At 42.8% G+C, this 18,256-nt stretch overlaps 1 protein-coding gene across 1 annotated transcript in view; it reads right to left on the reverse strand.

Annotated features, from left to right (window-relative positions):
- Window positions 1-18,256, reverse strand: part of LOC147637189 (uncharacterized) — a 39,126-nt gene that overhangs the window by 1,757 nt on the left and 19,113 nt on the right. The window lies entirely within an intron of this gene.

Raw genomic sequence — 18,256 nt, forward strand, 5'->3', positions numbered from 1 at the left:
TAGATGGTGCCCAAACCATGCACGACGATAGGATATAGCAGTAGAAGTTCTGCATGCATCTTCATGAAAGGCCTCCTCCTATCGTGGAAGGGGCTTGGTGGGCCCTTTAAATTAGGTGCACCTTTTGATTGGCAAAATTATTGCCAAGACTACCATTAAATGATGTTTCATGGGTAGATAATTGCCGAATAAAGCATCATTTGGTCTTGCCATTAGGAGAAATATGGACTCTCCATTTTTCCCCTTAAGGAGTGAATAAAAAAATAACACAGAGCACACACAAAAGTCCTAAACTACAGTCAGTATTATGTACAAGAAAGAAGTAATACAACAAATCTCTAGTACAATGGATATGGCTGAGTGAAAATGTCAACTGCAGCCATGTGACCTACTATACACTCCTGGCTAGCACTTCACCTATAGAGAAATGCGCTCTTATGTCCAACCCTGGGGAAAGCATATGATTATGACAATTTAGCAATCCACGTACATATGCACCAATGCTACTGGTCGGTTTGTTTTACTGTTGTTGGTCAGGTCCACGACCTGCCATGTGTCATTGCTACCACATCATCATTGCCACACGGCACTTGCACCTACCCATGGGCCTGTACATGCTATCCTCGTACTACAGGTGAGGTGTGTATTTTTTCCATTCGAAAGTTGTCTATTGGTGATAAAGGCAACTTCTGATAGGAAGGAGATACGTATGGATAAAAGACATGGCAGATATTGGCTGTGTGAAATCGCAATCTCTGTCAGTTCTTGGATAAGAATTGAGAAGAGATTTTATATGGATAGTCTCCGTTTAGTCTTAGGTGAGGATTGGATAGAGGAGATTTTGAGATTGTACTTTGAGCACACAAAACGTGCTCACTTGTACTAAGAGAACTCTCACAAGGACATTTGTTCCGCATGCATGGACGTGCATGAGGTGGGGAGAGTCAACACGACTTGTGAGTTGTTTGACTTGTGAAGGAGGTGATGAGGTGTGGATGAAAAATCCTGTAACTTTTTTGCACTAAGTGGGCTAGTGTTTGCTGACAACCAATGCAGGATGCCATTTGGTATGACAACTAAGTTGTGAAGTGGATCTATGCTAGGGCTATTCCAGTGAAACTTGTTGCACTTCGTGACTAGATGTCTTATCTCAACTCTTGGATTCAAGTGGGAACAAATCAACATAGTTTTTCTCTTGGGTGAGAGCTAGATTAAACTCCATAATTGGGGTTGGGTTACGATGACTGTTTCAACTTTTGGACGGCTGAAAAAATTGAATGCTCAAGTAATGCAACGGACCCAGATCTGTAATCTCAAATGACGCATGTAATTCAGCTTTGAAAGCTGAAATCTGTGTTGGGATCAAGGTCTTGCCTATGTGTTTGTTTGTGTGTATGAGTAAACATCCTCTTACAAAGGAGTAAACACAAACTTATGTTTGTTGTATACAGATTTGTCTCATAGGCCAATCTGGCCTTCCGTGGACGTTAATATATCTTTTCTTTATTTTCTTTTTCTTTTCTTAGGAGGGGCTAGCATAATATCTAGATATTATTTGTGTGTTTGACATAAGCAGTGATGACATTGGGGAAACCTTTGTACTTATAAAGTTGCATGTACTTCATTGGAAATATCAATCAACTATCACATCATTGAGTTCTCTACATCTGTGCCTCTTGTCTCTCTCTCTCCCCCTTTGCTTCAATGCCATAGCCATGTACCTATTTAAGCCCCCGTAGCTCTCCCTCTTTTTTACCATTAAATGGTATTAGAGCAAGGTTGAGCTTTCTTGCTCCCTTCAATGTTGCGCTGACTCAAATACTTGCCGACTCACATTCGCCACTCTGTGCAGTTCTCTCCATCTCTGGCAGAAACCCGTTTTCATTTTGCCTAGAACATCATGCACCATCGCCTGGAGAGCTACTCTATGCCAACCACAACAATCCCTGTGCACGCTCTGCCACCGTCTATTGACTGCACCAGCCGCCTGTAGCCACTGCTCTACATCGACCTATAGCCGCTCCGTCGTTTATCTTGCCATCCTATCTGTGCACACATGTACTGCCCGCGTCGCTGCCTTGAATACCTTTCCTCCCTACTATCCAGCTCGACAGTATGCACACGATTATGCATAGGCCAACATTGAGCTTCTCAACCACGTGCCATTAGTACAGAAGCACAGAAGCAGCTTCAATCAATCAAAAGGAACAAAGCAAATTTGGGAAAATTTGGGAATTCTATTTTTTTTTGGCAAAATCATGCTTAATCAAGTAATTAATCTTAATTGCTCCATAAATTTTCAAAATTGAGGGCATAATTCAAGCATTAAAGTGTTGCTACAGCTTCCTATAGCATCATTTCTAAAAAGCCCTAATTTCTTGGAGACCCTAATTTCTAGAAGGCATGAAGTGAAAATCTTTTATTTTCCCTACAACTATGAGCTCTCACATGATCATAGACAAGTTTAACGGCCAAAGTTTCCACACCTGGCAAATGAAAATTTGATGAAAGAAAATCTGTGGGGATTCATGAAGAGCGCTACCGGTACAGCCTCTTCCTCCAATGATGGTACAACCATTCAAGAAGAAGCCAGAACACAACAAAAATTCCTTACAGCAAAGAGGGCATATGCCATCATTGCTCTTGGCTTGGGTGATGACTATTTGAATCACATTTCTAATCTTGAATCACCTGTTGAAGCTTGGGCTAAACTTGATTTGCTTTTTCGTGTTGGTGCTAAAAACTCAAAGCTTTCTTTGAAAAATACTTTCTTTGAGTTACAATTGAAGACAGGAAAATCTCTTGCTACACCTGCCAACAAAATGAGGAGTCTCATGACTCAACTAGCTATAGTCAAATCTCCAGTGACCGATGATGCCATGGCTGCGGTTCTCAAAAGCATGCCTGAGAAGTATGACAACCTGGTCACCACCTTGAAGAATGTACCTAATCCAAACCTAGAGGAAATCACCAGTGCCTTACACAGGAAGAAGAAAGAAAGAAGCAACAAAAGATCATCTGAAGCTATCATAGAACAAGGCTTTGCTCTAAAGTCCAAGGTATCATACAAAGGACAAGCCAAAGGAAAGCCTTGCATATTATGTGGTAAAAGCAATCACTTGGAAAAGGATTGTGTTAGCCCAAATCCCTATGGTATCTGTGGGAATCTTAAAAGAAGTCCATTATGCGTGTTGTTGTTTTTCTTTTGCTTGTGTGACCTAAAATCCCTGATTTGTCTCTACCCTTGAGAGCCCATAACTGGCATATGAAACTAGAGCCATGTGATTTATCCTTGACCAAGAAAGCTGGCATGAGAAACCATGAACCTAAATTTATCCTTGACTCAGTATGAGGGAATCCTTTGAGGGGGGATTTGTTAGGATCAAGGTCTTGCAAAGGTTCTTCATTGAAAATATCAATCAACTATCACATCATTGAGTCGTGAAAATCGCCTCTTGTATTTCTCTCTCGCCCTTTGCTTCAATGCCATAGCCATATACCTCTTTAAGCCCCCATAGCTCTCCCTCTCATGAGCCTAAATTTATCCTTGACTCAGTATGAGGGAATCCTTTGAGGGGGGATTTGTTAGGATCAAGGTCTTGCAAAGGTTCTTCATTGAAAATATCAATCAACTATCACATCATTGAGTCGTGAAGATCGCCTCTTGTATTTCTCTCTCTCGCCCTTTGCTTCAATGCCATAGCCATGTACCTGTTTAAGCCCCCATAGCTCTCCCTCTCATCTCCCCCCTTTTTTACCATTATTCTGATCATCATTAGGACCATCGTTAGGGCATGTGAGCAACATGTCATCCACATAAAGGATAGTATCATCAAATCCTCAACACCCACTTTGTATCCACGATTACGAGGATGGTGATCCTCCATGATGAGGATGACAATGATGATGCATACCTATCTACATTTACCTAGGGATTAGTGTTAGCTTTTTTTGTTATGTTGTCTTTTTTTTTTTTCATGATGAGATTCCATGGACACATTGTACACCTTTTGTCTCAAAGACCTGTTGGTATTTTGCAAGACATTAATATATCTTCTTCTTCTTCTTCTCCTCCATCCTTTTCAACATAGAGAGTACTCTCAGTCGAACTACTTTGAAACCTGAGAATGATCAAGTGCTTGTATGTAACTCCTTTATATGGTTTCATGACTTTGTAAGGACCATAGTATCGGTGGTTGTACTTGGGGGTCAAATTTGCACGCAAACTGATGTTTTAAGAGCTCACCAATAATAGGTCTCTTTCATGAAACTCGACATCCTGACGATGCTGATTTGCACTTTTTGCCACCTTGAGTTTACTCTCGAGAAGGCTCTTTTTTGCGAGATTCATCTTTTGCTTCCAAGCATTAAGAAACTCGTCTGTGTCGGGATCGCTTGCCTAGTACTGCCCTGATGCCAAAGCTATAGGGGTTATGACATCTTTGCTTGTGGCAAGCTCAAAGGGTAAGAATCCCATGGCACTGTGGATTGAGCTATTGTAGTGGAATTCCAGTATGTCCAAATGGTTAGCCCACTGCCTTGACATAGGTGCGGATGTAATCTTCCATTCCTTGATAGATCCCCTCCGTCTGACCATCCATTTGGGGGTGGTAAGCTCATGAGAATCTAAGTTAAGTGTCCAAGATCTTAAAAATTTATTTCCACATGTTGCTCAATAATCGTGCATCTGGATCTGAGATAATCACCGTTGGGAGCCCATGGTACTTGTAACACATGTGAAAAGTATAATTTGGCTGTGAGATAAGCTGTGGTTTGGCAAGAATGAAATGTGCCTGCTTGGTGAAGTAGTCTACCACCACAAAAATTGTGTTGAAACCATGGGATGGGGAAAGATCTATCATAAAGTCCATGTCACTACATCCCATGGCCGAGTCGGGACCGGCATTGTGTGAAGCAATCCGCCTGGTATGACTCGTTGCGCCTTGACCAATAGACAAGTTGGGCAAGTCCTCACATATTCTATGATGTCTTTTGCCGAATAAGTGCTTCTTGAGTTTCTCCAATGATCTTTTTTGTCCACCATGACCTACCTACTTGCAATCATGGACTCCCATAAGAGCATCTTTTTAAAATCTGCATCATCTGGGATGTAAATCTTACCATGAGCATATAATAAGGCATCTTTAAACTCAAACATCCCAAACGCTGACCTGCCTTCTTGCATGTCCTACATCATTCTTGAAACTGCCAGATCCTTTTTCATAGCCGCTATGATTTTGTCCAAGAGATCACTTGAGACAACACTGACTACTTGGAGTTGTGCTTTGCAACTGAGAGCATCAGGCATGTTGTTTTGTGCTCCCAGCTTGTGTATAATTTCTATGTCAAATTATGCCAAAAAGTCCTACCAATGTGCCTGTTTTGGGAGAGTTTCGACTGTGTTTGGAAATATTTGAGAGAGATGTTATCGGTATAAATCTTGGTGTGTTTGTCCTATACATAAGGCTTCCATTTTCTCAAACAATGTACGACTGCCATGATCTCTTTTTCATGTGTGGTCCACCTCCGCTCTGTGTTTGCAAACTTTTTTGATTCATAAGCTACAGGATGGCCTTCTTCAAAGGGTACAACCCCAAAGCCTCATTGGATGCATCTGTATGTATCTCAAATGGCTTGTTAAACTCAGGAAGCTTTAAGACCGGTGCACAACACATTGCCACCTTGAGCTTCTCAAAGGCACTTTTTTCGTTGCTTGTCCATCTAAACGGGCATTTGCCTTTTGTGATTTCTGACAATGGGGTTGCAAGCTTGCCATAGTCTTGGATAAGTTTTCTACAAAAGACTGAAAATCCCAGGAATTCTCTCTTATGGCTCCCACACTTCAAGGTCTTTCCCATCCTGCGACTGCTCCCATTTTTTCTGAATCTAACACGATTCCCTGTTTTGCAACCTTGAATCCCGAGAAATTTATCTCTTGCACTGCAAATTCACACTTTTCTAAATTTGCGTAAAGCTTGTGTTCTCTCAAAAGGCTGAATACCTTCCGTAAGTGCTCTTTGTGTTCTTTCAATCATCAAAGTAAATGATTAGAAATTCGTCCAAGTGTTTTCTGAATACCTGGTTCATCATGGTAACAAAGGTGACCGGGCCATTCGATATCCCAAACGGCATCACCATCCATTTGTAGCTGCCATATCTTGTTTTGAATGTTGTTTTGTATACATCCTCGTCTGCTATTCGAACTTGGTGATAACCTGATCTCAAGTCAATGCGAGAGAAATATTTCGCACCACCTAACTAATCCATGAGTTCATCTATGATTGGCATAACATACTTGTTCTTGATGGTAAGTTTATTGAGTACTCTATAATCTATACACAACCTGGTAGTGCCGTCCTTCTTTGACACAAAAATGACTGGTGCACCATAAGGTGACCACATTTGGTTGTTGTTCATTTGAAACATCAAAAACTTCTGGTCCAACATATGGTTTTAGCTAAGAAACATGGAAAACATTATGCATCGTCCAACTGTTAGAAAACTTCAACTTCATGGAGTCGTCACTTAGCTTTTCAACTATATGAAAAGATCCAAAAGTACGGAAAGAAAGCTTGGGACAACATTTACCCACTTGTTTCAATCTCTGTTTCATTATGTGCAAATAGACCCAATCCCCTTCCTTGAAGTGGACATCTCGTCTAGACTTATGTGCATGTCTGCTATAAGCTTCCTGGGCTTTGGTCAAGCGCTCTTTAATTGACTCAATGATTTCAGAGAATGCCTCCGCCGTCGTTTTGTTAGCCTCTAGAGATGGAGACACCATTCTCGTCAAAAGAAAGAAGAAACGGCGACCAAAGGCTACCTCATATACAGAGTACGTCCGACACTGGATGAATGAGTATCGTTTAAGATAGCTTAGACCAATGAAAGAAAATGTTCCCATTTGGATTGCTGGTCATGATAGTATGACTTGAGAACATTAAAGACCAACTGGTTATAGATTTCTATCTGGTCGTCTATCTATGGATAGAATGCACTAGACACTATAACTTGGTCCCAAAGTTCTCGAATAATGCCCTCCAAAAATGCGAGGTGAACTTGGAATCCCTGTCTGATGTAATGGTGCTAAGCAAACCACAAATGGGATACCAATGCTTGAGAAAAAGACGGGAGACGCCCTCAGCTGTGGCCGTATACTTGCATGGGATGAGCATGCACAACTTACTAAAGCGATCCACAATGGTAGAACACTGAGTGTTGCGAGATCCGGTGGATGTTGGGAGAGGCCCTACAAAGTCCATAGAAATGTCGACGAAAGGTCCGTCGGGGATACGCAAAGGTTAAAGTAAACCAATCTTTTTCATATGTGGAACCTTTACTTTTTGACAAATCTTACACGCATGAATATGTGAATAAACATCACACCTCATTTTTTGCCAATAAAAGGACTGTTCCAATTTCTCAAGGATACTGTTGATACATCGATGGCCTCCAACTAAGGAGTCATGCGCATTGTGGAGAAGAACTGCTCGCTTTTCTTGAATGACACAGAGACGGTTCTTATAGAACAACCCACCGTTTTGCACTGTGTAATGGCCAGGCTCAGAATTGAGCGCCAAACTATATTGAGTACCAAACTTAGGGGAATCGACATACTAATCTTTCATGCTATCCAAGTCTTTTCCAATGATTTCGAGATTGGTAGACTCCTGTATGATCTGGATTATGGTCTTTTGACTAAGAGCATTTGCTAACTGGGTTATGCTTACCAGGGATGTACTCGATCATTCCTCCAAATTGTTAGAAGATCTAACTCCATCTGGCTCACCGATCACTCCACTAGACATTTAGCATAGTCTGAAGCCACTTAAATGCTTGGTGGTCTATTTTGACTGTGAAAACCTATCCATAAAGGAAAGGCTTCCAATGTTTGAGCAATGTGATCACACCCAAAAGCTCTCTATCATAATTCCTTTTAGTGACATACAACTTTCTACTGTAGTAGGCCACGAGTCTATTGTCCCGCTGAAGAACAGCATCTCTGGCTACATTGTTGGCATCGATAATGACCTTGAAAGGTTCATTCCAAGATGCTAACTTCAGAACATGTGCTTCTGAGGCTACTTTCTGGAGTGCACGGAATGCATCAAGCGCCTTGTCTGTAACTGTGACTTTTTGCCTACGAGTTTTCAACCCCTTGAGCAAGTCGGTGAGAGGTGCTGCAAGGTTGGAAAACTGGTGAACATGCATATTGTAGACCTGGCAAAGACCTACGAATGAACGGATCTCTTGGGCAATCTTAAAAATGTCCCAATCGAAGATCTCATGAACCTTTGAGAGGTCCAATCGAATCCCGGAGGAACCGATGATATAGCCCAAGTATTGAACCACTGCAACGCCGAAGATAAACTTTTTGGTGTTTCTGTAGAGCCATAATGGCACCCGGTTCTCGCACCGCCCAGGAGGTACGATTCGGTACGGTTCCATATGGTGGCGGTACAATCGACTGAGATTTGACCATTTTTTTCTCGTTTTTTCTCACCTTTTGTTTGCCATTTTTTGACCGTTCTGGGCACTGCTTTTTGACTGTTTGGAGAGCCGTTTCTTGGACGTTTTTTGGGACTGTTTTAGGCTTTAGCCTTTGCTTGAGCCTCATTCTATTATCTATATAATATCCCCTCCCCCAATCCCATCCTCACAAGTGCACATTGCTCAACCCTCCCTTCACAAGTGCTCATTGCTCAAGTCTATCCTCTCCCTTAAGCTCTCCTTAAAGGCTCAAGCCTCTCTCCTCTAGACTCTCTCAATCATCTCCCTTTTCCTCCACCGTATTTTTATATTTTTTAGTATTTTTTTAATGGACCGTACTTCCACTGTATTTTTACTTTTAAAATTTAGCGGTGTATTCTGAGACCGTATTTGAACGTACCGTATCGAACTTTTCGTACCTAATAGCTATGTGTAGAGCCCATTGTCTCGCAAGAGTTGCAAGACTTTCTCCACATCCTTCTCATGCTGCTCCGCAAGTGGCTGAGAATATAAGTCTGTCATCAAGAAATATAAAAACACACTTACCAATGAGTACTGCGAAAATCCTGGACATCGTTTTATTGAAGGTTGTTGGTGCATTGGTAAGTTCAAAGGGCATGACTACGAACTCGTAGTGACCACGCTCTGTCCCAAAAGCTGTTTTTGGAATGTTAGCTTCAAAAATGCGGACCTCCTGGTAACTAGAGATCGATCTTAGTGAAAAAATTGCAGCATCTAAACGCTTCAAATGTACTCAATCCTTGGCATAGGAAACTTATTCTTGATGGTGAGTTTGTTTAAGACCCTATAATCTACACAAAGGCATACAGTCTCACCCCGCCTTCTTTATCCTAAGTTTTGTGAGTCTTTAGCAATCCACTTTATCACTTCACACTTTAGAAGATAAGAGAGAGAGATAGAGCTTTACACCTTATTGGGTCCCAAATTACCCACTAAAGGGCCCCCTCCTATTGCTAGGGATATTTGCTTCATTACTTTGAAGAGAATGACTGACTTGGGACTGTAGATAAGCCAAACGCAAGACCTTCGGAAGACCAAGAGTCAGGCTGAGCTATACATGGCTGTAGAAGCATCAATGATGTCCAATCTCAAGGCCAATGCACTCTTCCAAGGGGCTGTAGGAAGGCTGCAAACTATGGCTGAGAGATGGGCTGTTTTGGGACTGTTCTAGGCTGTGAATGTGCAAGATAAATGCATGAATATGCTGCGTTTACCTTCACCTGAGAGGATGGAGCAAACAATGAAGTGTATGAATGTTGAAATCTGCTGTAAGCTGAGAAACGCAAGGGCTGAAGTGCTTCTTCCTTGAGCTGATTGTTGATGATGCGGTTTATGCTGATGTATGCTTCTTTGCTCCAAGCGATGATGATCCAAGAGGATGAATGCTGAATCGCTTATGCTTGAATGCTGAGATGATTGATGAGATGCAAAACGATGCTATCGGGATTCAAAGCATCAATTTGCTTGCTATTAAGGCACAATTGAGAGAATTTCAAGTCTTGTTGTCTAAGCTATCAAATAGGCAAGAGGACAAGCTAGGTAATTATGTATGCACAACTCATTTTTGAAGCTTCAATTGAAGGACATGAGAAGTGCTCACAAGTTGATCAAGAGCATGAGTACAAGCTTCATATCCTCAAGGTTTGACTTGGCTACTATGCATAAGCTCAAGAGAAAGCTCCAATCAAAATCTCATGAGAAGCATGTGTAGGCTTCAATGAAGAGTATAAGCATGGTGTAAGGGAAGGGAGAAGAAGGTAGTAACCCTGATTTTTCTGCAGAGTAAAGGCTTTAATGAAGAGTGTAGATTATGCTGGGCATATGTGACTGGTCGGCTAGCTACAGAGCTGGCCGACTGTAGCATTAAATGCTACACAACTTGCTCATGAGATAAATGCTGAAATAATATGATAAAAATGCTAAAATAATGCTAATAAATATGGTAAAAATGCTGAATAATTTTCTAAGCTTCTACAATGGTCTATATGCATATGCGGATGAATGCTATGCAAATGCAGACCATGGTTTGATGCAAACCCTAAGGCTTCTACTGACTCTACATGCATGAATGATTCTCTTCAAGTGGGTTAAGGGACTTGACTGACTACACTCTTAAAGTTGAGGAATGACCTATGTAGCTCGTGCCTGACATATCTTGGACTGACGATTACAATGGGACCACAGCATACGACAGTTTCATATCCTAAAGGGTCCTACTGTTGTACAATGATGCACTGATGATGAGCCATCTTGTCACCATGCACTACAATGCAAAGTGCATGTGACACATGAGCCCTTGGCCTAAAACATTGCACCTTCATTGTATTACCCTACATATCCAATATCATGCTATTCAATCCGTTGTCCATTAATGCAATCAAGTATTTATCGACCCAAACTAGGCCCCCAAAGACCTCAAAAGTATCCATCGAAATCTAATTTGCTCTCCATTCACCTACTTCAACCAATATTTTCTGTGCACTTCGGAGTGATAAAATTGGGCATTGCACTAGTGTCCAAGCATAACCTCTCTCTTTGCCTTGCACCTTCCCTTGGAAATACAAGTTTTGAATCACGGGTACATGTGCTGCCATGCACCGCAAAATCACCTATGCGGCTCCAACACCGGGCGGGGATGCATCCCCTTTGCTGCGTGGGCTTCCTGCAGCTTCGTCGACTTCTGTAACTCTGACTTGCCTTGTCTCATACTCTCCAGCTACTTGCATCAGTGTAACTTGTGATTGTGCTGATCTTTCCACCTTGTTTTCTGGACATTCCATGGGCCAATGTGGCCCACCACATATATGGCATGGAAACACTAGTGACCTTCTTGCTGCGTAGCCACTTGTGCCTTCTCTACTAAAACCACTGTTAGCAGATGCATTGGGAGCCCCTCTTGTCCCACTCCAATTCTGACAATACCCTATCCTAGGCACCCCGGCTCTGCTGGCCCTGGGTCCCATTGTACTTGAATTAGACGTTTCACCTCTATGTTCTACCATTCCACTCTGCAGCCTGCCTTTGTTGAGGCGTTCTATTCGGACCCCAAGCTGGGCCAACCAGCCAGTTACCTCTACCTAGAGGCCGTCAGCCCTCATTGTCTACTATCCTTTCTGCCACAGTCAAGGCTTGCTCTAAGGCTTCTGGTGCCTGTGTTTCTCTCTCTCTTCTGGTACCCATGCTTGCAGGCCAAACAAAAAACCATGTAATCTGTCTATTTTGCTCATCTCTGAAATCTGCAACATCAGTTGCCTATATCGGTTTATGAATTCCTTGAACTTCCCATCAATGTGCCTGAGTCCTCACCAGTCATCTCAAATTTTAAATATCTCGTTCTTGGGTACAAAGTATTGTTGTAATGCGTTTTTGAAATCTCGCCAAGATACCGAAATAGCTCATGCCAAGGGTACGGGCAGCCCAAGCGGAAGGGAAGAAAGCAGTTTATAGAGATGGCCATGTCATCATTGATGGCAAGGTGATCGCATAGAGGTGCGCGGCCTATGAGACACGGATACAGCTTGTAGTCTGGAGCTGCAATGGAGCACTATGGCCGGACCCAGGCCGGATGCATGATGTGATCAGGAACAAGGACATTATTTTCGTTACAGACACACACCAGAGCCCTCCGAGAGGTCTGCCACGTGTAACAGGATTCCAGTGCGAATACTCTAGAGGACGAGGACTCTGGATCACGGAGGGTGTCTGCAAATCCAGCATCATGAGACTCATGCTCGCCTCAAACGACTGAAAGACTAGGGAAGATCTCTGAGCGTGAAGCTCAAAGATTGAACCGAGCTGTAACTTGTCGGAAGAGGAGGAAACACGAAATCGAACAATACTGGGAGTTGTACCAACTATTCTTGGGCATTAACTCGCAAGAGGCTTGGAGGCGGTTCCGTGAGCCACAACCACCCACACCCATCACTGATCCGACCACCTGGCATGATTATACATAGTCTGAAACTCGCTCGGGAAGCGCGGGAGTGGGTGTGCATCGCTTTGACCATGAGCACAATTAAACATTTCGGCACTTAAATCACAACCATTAAACAATCCACAAAGCTGGAAATAAAAGTTGCACAACTAACACCTCATAGAGGCTAGAATGGGCCGACCCCCTCTTGGAGTATTTCATTATCCAAGGACAAATATAACATGTACAAGCTTTGAGGGCCTTGCTCTCCCCACGGGAGATGCCGGATTATCCATATACAAATGCCATAACACAGCCCAACACAAGACTACCAAGCCGGAACACGGGCTATAAACAATATAATCCATATACCTCCGTGTGGGTACTGATTCTTTCCCAAAAACCATGGGTCTTCATGCAATAGAGCTGGTACAGCAAGTACAACTCTCCATTCAGCCGGTACAACAAGTACAATGGCTGGTACAACATGTACAGTGGTTGGTACAACAAGTACAATAAGTACAAATGTTGGTACAATAGATACAATGGCTGGTACAACCGGTACAATGGCTGGTACAACAAGTACAAGGATTGGTACAAGTAGTATAGTGGCTAGAAATCATAATAAAATGATTAAATACCCTTGCCTTCAGTATTTCTTCACGATAGAAGCCTCCAAAACAATCCTCAACAGCCGGTATTCTTCATGGGCAGCCTTCAAGAAAGAGAGAAAGAGAGTAGCCATCATTAGGGCAGCCTGTAATGGTGGTAGAGGCTAGTGTGCAGCAAGAGAGCCTCCTCCAAATGAAGAGAGAGGACTCCAATTTATAGATTTGGGCCTCCCATGAGCTAAAATGGCAAGAGAAGGCTATAATGACAAGTGGAGAGCCGCACAATAGCTGAAGTGACAAGTGTGAGGCAACTTGTCTCACTTTGATCCACTTCCTGACAAGTGTGAAGCCACTTATCTCACTTTGATCCACTTTCTTGCCACAAGTCCCAATCTAAGAGATGGGTTCTCCCATAATCTTCACCTCTAAAAATATCCCAACTGGTAGCCCATTTGTCATAGGTACTTTGGCAACTCTTGGTATCTGCTCAATTCCAAATGCAATGACACGAACAGCAGAGTCGGGCCAAAAATAGCAACTCTCCTAAATTTTAGTAGTGTCATGACAACGGGATTTAGTGGGAATCTAGAGAGCTCGACTGTCCGGGCAAGACAAGGGTGGGGTTTAGCGGAGCCAAAATGACCAGGTGCGGACCCAAGAGTGGCCGGACACTAGTGAGAGTAGCCCGCCACATGTGAAGAGCAACAAGCTAATAAAAGGGTTGGGTCCAATCTTAGAGGGTCTAGTCTTTTTTGGCACGGTCGGCAAAGGCAAGTGTGCAGTTGATGCACAAAAGTCGTCTATGATGGCACGCAGTCCTATGTTTCAAGCTCCCATGAAACAACAAGCAAAAGAGCAATCAAGCTAAGAAAACTAAGGAACCGATGGCATCGGCAAGCATAATAAATCCCCCTACCTTAAGCTTGGTTTGTTGGACATGGGTGAGGGTTCACAAACCAGAGAAAAGGAAAAGGACAAGCAAGGTTATTTGTGTGTCCTATTAGTAAGTTACTTGTAAATCATTTGATGTTTATTTTGGGTCACCTCACCACAAAGAATTTCAGCATGTGGTTATATGTATTTAGGAAACTTTCACTGAGTGGATTTCTTTCTTTCGGTTATTCAACTTTGATCACATGTTCCTTTGCAATTCTATTTGTTAGTTTTTCAGAGGACAGATTAACTTTAAGGGAAAGGGAAAGTCCCCAATATTACTGCTTATGATAGCTTTTTCTATAGAATGATCAATCCAAGTTAAACCTTTGTGGTGGAAACGGATATGATTAATGATGGTATAGGAACTATTCTTTGTAAGATGATAAACCTATTCCATAAGAAGTTGGACAAGGTCCAAGAAAAGTATTTACTATGAAAGAGGATCATATGGTGTATACGTTAAGGCCACGGTGTCATTGGTATGGTACCTAGTTTGAAATAGCCTTTGGTCTTATGAGTATCAAATGGCTATCTTGATAAAGGAAGTTGAAAGGTTGAAAGGCTCGTCGAAGCGAGTTGTCAAGAGTTTGACCTTCAACTTAAAGAAAAGAGTGCTTACTTGTAATCACTTAAGGGATAGCGCGTTGATGATCCGCATCATGCCCATGTGTGGAGTGCCATAGTGATGAGATAGTACTCATCCTAAAGTATAGTGGCCCCTTGTTGAGACAGGCACAACCACTAGCGGTAAGTCTCATAAAGAGGGTAGTGTCCGATAAGTGACATGATTCCCTAGATGGTAGATATGATGTTGGGATTCCCTATTCACCATTCCAATCACAATTGTTAAGCTTATGGCTACCATAAAAAGAATGTCCGAGATGACATTGTCCCACTTTAATTAGTGAGATATAAAAGGAGTTATTGGCTAGACCAAAGGACGTCCACATTTAAGAGGGTCTAGTTGCAATAGCGAATTGCCAAAAGTATCTTGTTATTACTAGGTGGTGTGGGACACTTGGTAGATAATGAGGATGAGGTGATCAAAAAGTGGCTGACCAGTATCTAGTTGAGAAGTTTCTCATCCAATGATATTTCAAGCTAGTCGACACTTGAAATATAAACATTTGGCCAAAGAAAGTAAAATATATGGTCAGACAACGAGTAAGATGTAAAACTTGAGAGTTCTAAGGGATTATCCACAACGAATAGAGACCATGATTCGGTTTGGATAATCAGGAATTGGTTGACTAAAAAGTGTTGGTTCATTCCAACAAAAAGACAGTGAGTATGCTAGAGTTAGTTCAGCTATTCACTCAGTATATCAGTCGCATATATGTGGGCTGATTGCCAATATAGTAAGCGATAGTCATATAAAGTTTAATAGTTGTTTTGGCATATTGTGTTCAAAATATTGAATACTATGCTAAACTTGAGTACGATTAATCATCCATAGCGATGGTATAATCAAGAGAGTCAATCAAATCCAAAAGGATATGCTACGAGCATAATTAAGAAGCAAACCAATTGGATGCATATTTGCCCATATTGATTTGCTAACAATTGTGCCAGACATTCAGCACGAGGCTCCAATGTAGAGTCCTCATGGCCGTTGGCCTTGAGAAAGAAAAGATACAAAAGGTTAAAGATTTTCTTCAAGATCTCCACCAAATGACGAAAATCGTGAGAGATAATGTTAAGAGAGCACAGGACCATGCTAAACATTATGCAGACAAAGATCGTAGACAAATTATCTTTGAGGAAGGCGATAAAGTGTTTTTAAAGGTTCCCACATACTCTGAATCTTTAAAAACGGGCAGAAGTCCGAAGCTATCCCCAAGGTATTGTGGTTCATTTACAATACTTAAAAAAGTAGGTAGTGTTGCTTATAAGTTAGCTTTATCAGAAAGCTCTAAAGTTTATCCAGTTTTTCACATTAGTAGACTGAAAAAGAAGTTGAGTAATTACAATAATCTCGTCAGTCAAGAGATCCTAGTAGAACTTATTGAACCTCCATCCTTACCACATAACCAGAAAAAGTCTTGGATTTCCAAGAGAAAAGAACTCGACACCGTGTGCGACAGGAGTGTTTAGTGAAGTGGGAGGATAGACCACAAGAAGGTTCTACCTGGGAAAAGCTAAGCACACTCAGAAAGAGTTTCCCGAATTTCGTTCGAGGACGAAAACTCCTTCTAAGGGGGGAGTAATGTCATGACAACGGGATTTAGTGGGAATCTAGAGAGCTTAACCGTCTGAGCAAGGCACAGGCGGGGTTTAGGGGAGCCAAGATGGCCAGGTGCGAACCCAAGAGTGGTCGGACACTAGTGAGAGTGGCCAGGCACATGTGAAGAGCAACAAGTTAATAAAAGGATCGGGTCCAATCTTAAGGGGTCTAGTCTTTTTTGGCTGTGGTTGGGAGGAGAACCAGGAGCTCAGCACCCCTTGTGGTGAAGAAGAAGACGTGCGGCAGTTGTAGGCAGTCCCAACAAGTAGAGTGGTCCTTTGTGTACCAAGATAATCCCCCATTCCCAAAGCTTGTACTTTCCAAATATTTCGACATCTTGGAGTCCACCAGACCCAGGCTGGTGACAAAGTCCCTCTACCATGTACTAGATCAGCCCCCGTTACCCTCTCCACCCGATCCTCGACCCACCACCTCTACTTTTTTCACTTCGAGTATGGTAGAGAAAGCTCTTAAGAGGCTACATCATGGGAGATCTACAAATCATACACGGATACGAGGTGAGCACTTCTCTTATGCATCTACCACTATAGCTCCTTTCCTTGCACATCTCTTCAACAGGGCACTTGTAGAAGGCTTCCCACACACATGGAGCATGAATATCATTAACCCCATTCACAAATCAGGTGACCCGATGGACCCCGGGAACTACAGGACTTTCATGGTTGGCCAAGATATATGGATCAGTACTTGAGACAGCGCTCAGCTCTCTAGCTGAGAGGGAGGGTCTTCGTGCTCCAAGACAGGCTAGGTTCCACAGTCACTTCTGCACACTGGATCATATCTTCACCTTGAGGAGCCTGATTGAGCAAGCCAAGTCACAAGAGCAGAGACTCTATTGTTGCTTTGTTGATTTCCGCAAAGCATTTGACATAGTGCTACGGTACCGGCTCCTACAGAGATTGCAGACTCTTGGGGTGCCTTCAAATATGATCTGGGGGATCATTGCTTTATATGAGAGGGTGACAGGACGAGCCAGATGCCCAAGTGGTCTATCAAAGGAGATACATAGCACTATGGGGGTGAAGCAGGGCTACCCACTCTCCCCGACACTCTTTGGCCTGTACATAGATGAGGTCACGGACTTCATAGACAGAGGAGGAGAGAGTGGTGCATCACTCTCAGGGGTTTTGGCCACTTTATTACTCTATGCAGATGACATCATTCTGATATTTGACTCGCAGGAGGGATTACAGCGCCATATGAACGCCTTAGATGATTTTTGTACACAGAGAGGCCTTTCACTAAACCTTGGGAAAACCAAGGTTATGATCTTTCACACTTCCAGACGGGGTTATGAAAGATACAATGATCACATATAGAGGCAGCCAGGTGGAGGTGACAGAATCATATGTATACTTGGGCATTACCTTCACTAGTAATGGGAGCCGTTTCTCCATGAGACAGGCATCACAGGACAGGCTCACCGAAGGTTATGTTGCCCTTGCATTGATGGAGCGACACTGTCATCAGGGTCACTTCCACAAGCCTCGCACCAAAGGATGGCTATTTCACACCTTAGTCACCCCAGCTATGATGTATGCAGCACCGGTATGGGCCCCTAACCTCTCTACATATGATTGGCGTCAGATGGAGAGACTGCAGATCCTCATGATCACAGCAAACCATCAGTACCACATGAGATCATCAGAGCAGAGCTTGCAATGCCCCCCATGATGGTGGTAGAGGCTCTATTTCAGACCATAGCCTACATCAAACACATTAGAGGTAAGGGTCCAGAGAGACTACCCTGCTTGGCCATGGAGTCCCCACAGAGTATTGCCACAAAGGGCCATCACCCATCATGGTATGCTGCAGTAGATGAGTGGTTCTTAGCACATGGGCTCGACATGGATAGATTACCGCCCTTCCAGTATGATGATGACTCCCCATACTTTACAGTCTCCCGAGAGGAGAGTAATAGAGTTTTGAGACAAGATTTGATCCAGATGCACACTAGGGAGACTTGGTCGGGTCCCCTTCCCACCAAGATGCAATACTACAAAGATCATTTCCTTAGATTCACAGAGGATGGATTTGTCA

Source organism: Cibotium barometz, chromosome 7, assembly GCF_041138505.1.
Source record: "Cibotium barometz isolate CiBa-2024 chromosome 7, ASM4113850v1, whole genome shotgun sequence".
In the NCBI taxonomy this organism is placed as follows: domain Eukaryota; kingdom Viridiplantae; phylum Streptophyta; class Polypodiopsida; order Cyatheales; family Cibotiaceae; genus Cibotium; species Cibotium barometz.